Source organism: Gossypium raimondii, chromosome 8, assembly GCF_025698545.1.
Source record: "Gossypium raimondii isolate GPD5lz chromosome 8, ASM2569854v1, whole genome shotgun sequence".
NCBI classification, from domain to species: Eukaryota; Viridiplantae; Streptophyta; class Magnoliopsida; order Malvales; family Malvaceae; genus Gossypium; species Gossypium raimondii.
The window spans coordinates 35782180-35791364 of NC_068572.1; the positions used below are offsets into that span (position 1 = coordinate 35782180).

General features: G+C 34.0%; 1 non-coding gene across 1 annotated transcript; it reads left to right on the forward strand.

Annotated features, from left to right (window-relative positions):
- The first annotated feature begins 6284 nt into the window (after positions 1-6284).
- LOC128032143 (small nucleolar RNA R71) lies at positions 6285-6391 on the forward strand. The gene has a single exon (XR_008188272.1). It is a non-coding gene; the product is annotated as a small nucleolar RNA R71 (small nucleolar RNA).
- The last annotated feature ends 2794 nt before the right edge of the window (positions 6392-9185 follow it).

Consider the following 9185-nt stretch of genomic DNA (forward strand, 5'->3'; position numbering starts at 1 on the left):
CAACTACATCCTTAGCTACTCAACCTAGAACTATAGTGGAGTGTCCCTTAATCATTATTATTAATAATTTTTTTACTCACTCTTATTTGAACTTGTTTTTCTGATCAATAATACGATGGAGCAAAAAAAGCATTACTAACCTACTCAACAATTTCAAACATTGGAGTGTAAAACTATTGCCATGGTATTCCTTATTATTCATTACCAAATTGTTGAATTTAGGTTCAAGAAATTCTGAATGCATTAAAAGAACCCTACAACAGGTTAATTGCAATGATACTTAAGTTATTCTACTTTTAGGAATCAATTTTCAAACAACTATCCTAAGCTAAATACGCTTAATCTATCACAATTTTCTAAATTAATCAAAGAGTTATTGTCCTCATCGAAAATCATTGATAACAATATATTCGACATACTTTGGCAGTTATTTGGCATTTGTATGTAATGGAAAAATGAATGAAAAAATGCATGAATATTAAAAATCTATCTACTACATACTATATTTACAATACAACACACCCCCAAACCTAAGGGATGCATTGTCCTCAATGCATGAACAATGAAACATTTCAAAATGAAAAAACAACAACTTACAATTATAAAAATGCAATGACAATCAAATATGAATGCATGAAACAGATGTTATAAAATGAAAAAAAAAATCTTGGAAGGAATTAGGGTTACTCTAATTGGATTGGGTTGAGTTTCTAGCAACGTGTTTGTAGCACTACTTCCTATCCACTTCACCAGCATCATCTTGAACGGATTTCTCAGCAGCTCGCTTGTAGCGCTTCCTTTTGAGCTGGTTAATGGGCACCTATTCTTCATCATCAGTATCTAACTTCTTCATATCATCAATCAGTTGATGAACCGCACGCACTTGCTCGATCATTGGTGTAATGGATTTCGGTGTAGTGGTAGTGTCAGCAGGTGTAGCAGTTTGAGTCACATCAGCTTTATCCTTATCAAATTCAATATGCACGGATTTGGTTTTCTCCTTTTCTCCCTCTTTTTCTTTGGTCTTATTCTCCGCAGTGGTTTCTTCTCTATCTTCATCATCATCGTCTGATTCCAACAATAATTCCCTAGGAAAAACAAGGAATGTAGGCATAGTTCAGGTAATGTTCTTCTGAAGAGATTTCTTAATGGCCTTATCCCTTCGTCAGACATCTCCCCAAAGTAGGGCCATTTCCTCTTGAGCTCGACCAAGATCAGTGGCTAGTCGTAGTTGGCGTTTCTCAATCATTTGAAATTATTGTTGCAACATCTTGTAAACTGAAAAATATATAGGATTTTTCCTATATAATTCATCACCTATTTACTTAAATTTGTTGTTAAAACCAAGTAATTATTTAATAAATTAATGAAATATGCAAAAATATGAAATTAGGACATAGAAATTATTACAATGAGATTTTATACTTTATTATATAGTTTTCATGCATAAAATGGCTTATTTTATATTAATTTGAGCATATTATATTTTTAAGCTATAAAGTGGGCCAAGCATGATAAAATTAAATAATAAAATATAAAGTTATATTTAATAATTCATTAATAAATTGGGTTTTAATTAATTAAGTAAATTGATTAATTAAAGTGATTAAATTATATTATTTAGTCTTCTAAACTATCTACTATTTTTGGACAGGTCTGAGAGTTTTCTTCTAATTGCAAAATTGTCCAAATTGGGGACCAAGTCAACCCAATTTTCGGCTGCAAATGGATGTCATAAACCATTTTTTGGTTTAATTATACAAAGTCCTTGAAGAGTTAAAGAAATTAGAGATTTTCCTGAAGATTTGCTGATGGCCGAGTCTTCGTCCTGAGTTGTTGTGGCACTCAATTTGACCAAAAATCAAGGAAAAATCAACCACCTTTCCTCAATTCATGGCCAGCCACTCTTGGAGGAAGTTTCAAATGATGGACACTCCTATTTTTAGAAAACTAGCTCCATTGCCTCACCTATAAATAAGAGCTCATTTCTCATTTTTTCAATCATCCATCATCCCATCATCTCTCACTCATTCATCATTCTCTCAACTCTTTTAGCTATCTTCCCCCTTCATCATCCTTGCATAAGGATTTTAGCAATTAAGCCTCTTAAAGAACCCTTGGTCGGCCACCTTGGAGAGCCATCAGCAAAGGAGCAATGTAAAGAAGCAAATGAGCCTCGTCAGTCAGAGTCTTGGGTGACAAGCACTCTGAATTGGGTTTAATATTTCTTTTCTTTAAATTTAATTTAAAGATGTTTGTTATGAGTTCTTTGTTCTTGTTTATAACAATGATAGCTTAATTTTATTTAAGCTAGGATGATTATTTTGATTAAATAATGTTTATTTGATTCATGTTTATAATGTTTGTGCCTCAATCGATCATGTTTTCAATTAAAATCAAGTATGTATTTCGTTCATACGTGATTGAAATGCACCTGAATTAGCTGAGTGATCCTAACAAGACGACGGCTAATGAACGCATAATTGAAATGTGCATGCTCAATTTAGATCCTGGCCCGATTGAATTGTAGGTTGAATAACAACTCTAGCCAAGCTTTGTTATCTGCATAGTTTTTAGATTTGTATGATTAAATTGTTTCAAACCTAACACGTCCCTGTTACCTTACACGAATGCTAAGCAACCCTTAGTAAATAAGGATCAGTAAAATGTGTATTTATTAAGTAAAGGATTCCAAAATGACCTAATGTGGTTTCCAAACTCATGAAAGATCGAGTTGCCATGGAATGTTTTTCCGAATGTTATTAAGCATGTTGATAATAAATTGAATTTAATTAAAGTAATTGTCCTAGTTTATTTATGTTATAATTGTTGCAAATTGTGTTAAATTTACTAAAATCTATTTCATTCATTTAGTTTGCATACTTAGGATAATTTGCATTAGCGATCATTACATTTAGTTTAATATATTTTAATCACCACTTCTCAACTATATTGTGTTTTTATTTACCAAATTGTTAATATAATTTTACAAATTAAGTGACTTAGTATAAATACAATCCCTGTGGAGACGATAACTCGATACTTACTTATTACCTGATAACGACTGTGTACACTTGCACAAACCCCAGCGTTACACATCTCAAGAGCATTAATCACGTTTTGCTCAAAGTTACTTTGAGATGTTGATCGAGCAGCATCAATACTCATAGGTGGTGACGATGTAGATGTAGAGCCCAGATGCCGTGGCATTTCCTCCCCAAAAAATCTTAGGGCGATTTGCTTTGTTATGGCTCCTTTGTTGGGGATTGTGTCTTTATTCGCTTGAATAGGAGCCTTTAACCTCTAACAAAGTGTCTTAATGAGTGACGAAAAATTTAAGATGCCAGCATTCTTTTGGGAGCAGGGGTGAACTTCTATAAAGATAATGTTTCCAACATTAATCTTTCTTTCAGTCATAATCAAATGCAATAATAGCAGGCATTCTTTTGATACCAGACCCGACGGTGAGGCTTAAACGATATACGGTTAATGGTGTAGCAATCATTTTGAGAAACTGTTCACTTCGTTCCCTCTACACATAAATCTGTCAGAACTTGGTTGAGTCCTTAAGTTGTCATGGTCTTAACAAATTCGGAGTATTCATTAGGGACATTAGATAACCCATATAGTGCATTGATTGAGTCTTCATCAAACATCATTGAGACACCACGTACATATATAAAAGCATTATCAGGAGAGGTGAGATGAGTATAAAATTCTTTCACTACCTTGGTGAGGACGTCATCAGGGTGGAGACAGAAGATTTCCATCCATGCTTCTTCACGATAAAAGAGATTGTTTTAGAATAGCCCATAAATGGGGCATCTTGCAAAAAGAAACCTTTTTCTAGATAAAATGGCCTATTTGATATGTTCTGGGTATACTTTTCTTCCACGATTTTGCTAAAAAATATCCGCGGATGCACAGAGGTGGAAGAAGATGATGTTTGGTGAGCCATTTAAGAGAAAATAGTGGCTAGAAAATGAAAAAGGTAAGACCTTTACAGTTTTATGGAATAAAAACAAAGAAGGGTGAAGATGATGAAACGAAAAGGAAGTTAGAAAAAAAGTGAATCGACTAGGGTAAAATGTGAGAGAAGATATAGCAGTGACGTGGGGGGTAAGATTGACTCTGAAATTGTGCCCTGACACAAAAAAAAATTGAGCGGGAAAAAGAAAAATAATAGAAAAAATTATTAAACTAAAATTAACTAATATATTAAATGGGTTGATTTCTACAAAGCTAGGCCATAATGTGCATGCAACAAAAGAAAATAAAAGTTAAGCAAAATAAACTAAACAAAGAAATTAAAAAAAATGTAAATGAATAAAACAGTGCAGGAGAAGAAATATTAACCAGTTCAAAAAGTGATGAAATTTTTATCACGAGTTATAGGAGCTTCAAAGTAATGCTTTAATCGTTGGCCATTAACTTTGAAAGTAGAATTAGTCTTGCTGTCTTTGACTTCTACAGCTCCATAAGAATAGACATGCATTATCTTGAATAGGTCGGACCAACGAGATTTTAATTTGCCAGGAAACAATTTAAGCCTGGAATTAAATAATAGGACTTGTTGTCCAAGTGCAAATTGCCTTGGAAAAATCTTGCTACTATGCCATCGATTGGTCTTTTCTTTGTACAGCTTGGCATTCTCATAAGCTTGTGCTCTGAATTCTTTCATCTCATTCAACTCCAATATGCGGTTAGTACCAGTAGCACTCCAATCCATATTCAATTTCTTAATTGCCCAATATGTCTTATGTTCAAGTTCAACCGGAAAATGACAGTGTTTCCCATAAACAAGCTTGAAAGGTGACATCCCTAATGGTGTCTTGAATACAGTGCAATATGTCCACAAAGCTTCATCCAATCTGGATGACCAATCTTTACAGGTGTGATTGATTACCTTCTCCAAAATTTGTTTAATCTCTCTATTAGAGACTTTCGCTTCTCAATTTGTCTAGAGATGGTATGCCGTGGCAATTTTATTTTTAACTCCATACCTATTCAGAGCATTAGCAACTAATTTGTAGTTAAAGTGTGAACCTTCATCACTAATCAATGCATGAGGGGTACAACACTTGGTAAAAATGTTATTATGTAGAAATTTTAGTATCGATTTGGCATCATTTATTGATAGAGAAACAGCCTCAACCTATTTGGAAACAAAATTAACAACTACAAGTATGTATACATTTCCCCAAGAAGGTGGAAATGGACCCATAAAATCAATTCCTCATACGTAAAATAGTTTCACTTCTAAAATAGTTTGCAATGGAATTTCATACCTCATCGATAGATTTCTAGTTCTTTGACAGCAATCGCAAGCTTGAAAAATTCATGAGCATCTTTAAACATGATTGGCCAATAAAAACCAGACTAGAGAACTTTTGCAGTAGTTCTCATGCCCTAAAGTGTCCTCCATACGGTGCTGAATGAAAATGATATAAAATACTTTAAATCTCATCGTCTGGAACAGACCTCTGAATTATTTGGTCTGCACAATGTTTGAATAAAAATGGGTCATCCCAATAATATTGCTTGGTCGCATGGATAAATTTCCTTCGTCTTTGATTTGTAAGCTCAAGTGGAAGAAATCCACTAACCAAAAAATTGATGATATCAGTATAGCAATGTAATGCCATGGAAACTAATAGTTTTTCATCTGGGAAATCAATCTGAATGTGCTGAATATTACTGTCTTCACTTCCTACTTCAATTCAAGACAAGTAATCAACCACTTGATTTTCTGTGCCTTTCCTATCTCTAATTTTTAGATCAAATTCTTGCAATAGTAGTATCCTCGAATTAATCTGGGTTTGGCGTCTTTCTTGGTCACTAAGTACTTAATAGTAGAGTGGTTCGTATAAATCGTAACTTTGGTACCCACTAAATAAGCTCTGAATTTCTCGAAGGCAAATACCACAGCTAATAACTCCTTCTCAGTGGTGGTATAATTTAGTTGTACATCTATCAACGTACGACTTGCGTAGTAGATAGCATGAAATACCTTGTCATTTCTTTGCCCAAGTACTGCCTCTATGGCAAAATCACTAGCATCACACATAAGTTCAAAATGTAAAGTCCAATTTGGTGCTATGACTATTGGTGTTGTCACTAGTCTCTTTTTCAATTCCTCAAATGCTTATAAGCGTGGCTCATCAAAATTGAAAGATTTGTTATGTTCTAAAAATGTAAACAAGCCATTAGCAGATGTGTCAACCACCATCCATGTATGTGCATTCAATCCATTGTGAAACATTTTCATTTTCGTCCAGTGTTGAAAACCATGCATTGGGCATTTTCTAAATAACTCATTGAATCGCTCCAATGTTTCATATAAAGTTTTATCCTCAGATTGCCAAAAAGATGTAATATTGTTCCTCAATTTAGCATTCATGTTTGGAGAATTATATCTTAGCAGAAATCTCTGACAAAGTTCATTCTACGATGCCACCGTACCTAATGGCAATGCATTTAACGATGCTCTGACTTGATCTCGTAATGAATAAGGGAATTACTTCAATCTCAGGGCATCTTTAGGAACACCCTACTGCCAAAATGAATCGCAGACTTCCGAAAAGAGTCTTAAGTGCAACCGTGGACCAGTAGGCAATCCACTAAACTGCCCTATAGTTTGTAACATTTGAAACATTACTAGTTTAGCTCAAATGTTGAGGTTGAATATGCAGCCTGACAATTCCTGGATCCAGATCATCCAAGATCGACACTATATGTTCTCTAATGGGTCTGTCTTTGTCATCTATTATTCAAGAAATATCAACATCCCTTCCATTCTGATGTAATGAATCTTCTCTAATTTAATTATTTCTAATTCTTTCTATTTCTCGCAATTGTTTTCTCCTTCTTCCCAAGGTTCTCTCAATTTATGGATCAAAAGAATACTCTTCAATTGCAGAAATACCTCTACTCATGCACCAATAAAATCCTGAAAAAAATATCAAAACAACTAATTAAGTGAAAGTAACAAAATTAAAGAGGTAATAACACACCAAATTTTCACCAATATTGCTGATCCCCGGCAATGACACCAAAAACTTGTCGCGTGTGAATGTGTAATACAAATGTGCAAGTATACACTTCGAATCAAGTAATAAAGTGATGAGTGAGTACCGTCTACACAGGGATCGAAATTGATTAAAATAATTGTTTATGCTATTACTATAAAATTGACTAAATAAATTGTGCAAAAGAAACAGATGATGATAAGGAGATTAATAAAATTGATTATGAATGAAAATATACTAGGGAAATTGAAATGCTCTGGCAATTCTCAAAGAATAAGTGGGGAAGATTTGTACTCTTGAATGATAAAGGTTGGAATTACTCAGGTTTTATTTTTATATCATAATAATGCCATGGCAAAATCTTGACCATTCTACTGCTCAGGGATTCACTACTGTAGTCTGTTTCTTTTGAGAGCCTGAATTTAAGTTATCATTATGAGTTTTGTATGTCTATAGAACTCAAGAATGATATCGAGACTGTTCTTCCTTTCCTTGTACAGATCACAACTTTTACGTCTAGAATGCTGCAAATATTCTTTCGAATACTCATCTGTATCAACTGATAATAATCCAATCTATTTAATCTTTTCATAATTAAATTAGATCTAACAACATACCATACAATTATTTATGTCTAGAGCTTGTATGCATGCATTTAAAATAATCACACATCGAATGAAACATTAATCTACTCAAAATAAAATCAAGGGCGTTAAAGATTATAAAAATTCACCCAAATAATTCCAACCTAGTGAGATTTAGCTCATGGATTAGACATTCAAATCCAAAATAAAACCATTCAACATCACTATTCAAGTTACGAATCACAGAGTTGAAATCAGAAAATAAAGGTAGAACTGTAGGAAGCTCTTGCTACTCCATCCTTCACTTTAATATTGAGATTTGATGCAAAACTCAAGGCAGATTTCTTTTCTCATTCCTTGCGTCTATGATTTTTTGCTCTGTAAGCTGCTACCCTCTATTCTATTTTCTTTGAAGTTTTCCATGAGAATTTGATGTAGAGAAAAAAACTGCTTTCCAATTATTCTCTCTCCAAAATCCTCTCTGTTCCTCTCTGTTTTCTTTTCTCTTTCCTCCTTTATAGGGTAGGTCCCTCCCTTTCAGCACACACCTTTTGCTTCCTCTTTTTCAGGGTGGTTTATCTTGTATAAGAATAGTTGGCTGAGAGTGACATGGACTGAGTGCTACGTCATTTTCCTGGATTTTCCATGGCATTCTTGTTGGCCATCTAACCAACATTTTTCCATGGAAATATTTCACTTCCTTAATTGTCCTACTTTTTTCTCTTCTTCATCCTGCACTTGCTGCCAACCACAACCAACACATGTCTTCCCCAATAATAAAAGTAACAAATAATAACATTTATAGCACAATGCAATGTTCTAAAAATATCCTAATAATTAATTTGATTTACAGGCCTGAAATATAACTATTTTCAAGAGTTATCACTTATGATAGCTATTGTGAAAGAATTGATTGTGAGCATGTTTTACGTGTTATATGACAGTGATAATGTTGTGTTCATAACGTCATATTTGCATTGAATAAGTGTTGTGAACGGTAAGTAAAATATGTGTTAATAACGGATATTTTGGCATTGTGAACTTTGAGACTGTTGGATATAGTTGGCATGCCATAGCATTGTGAGTACTAACCTATATGTGCTATGTGATTTGGGCATTGAGGCCCTGGGACATGTTGGAGAGATAAGGGAAATTGAGCTAAGCTTCATTCAACGGGACATGTTTAGTGTGATGGAGAGTGTTAGCTATATGCTTCACTTTTGGGATACGTTCGACTCTATGAGTCATTTGGTGTGTTAGAGATCCATGCATCTAATGTGTGGTGATAGAACCCACTTTTATGTTTCATAGCTTAAGTGTTAAACTATCTTTAAATGTGATTGTATGAAATGTGTTATATGTTGAAAAGTGAATGTGATTACCATGTAAATGAACTAATAAATAATGCATAAGTGAGTATAACATGACACTAGTGTAACGAGGCTAGAACTTTACTCTCGTGTTCCATGTAGCCTTAGACGATCCTTTTGATACAAACATGCCTAAGTCAGCCTAACCACCAAACAATTGAAGATTCATGAAGAATTCCTCCAAGGCGCCAACTTATATAGCG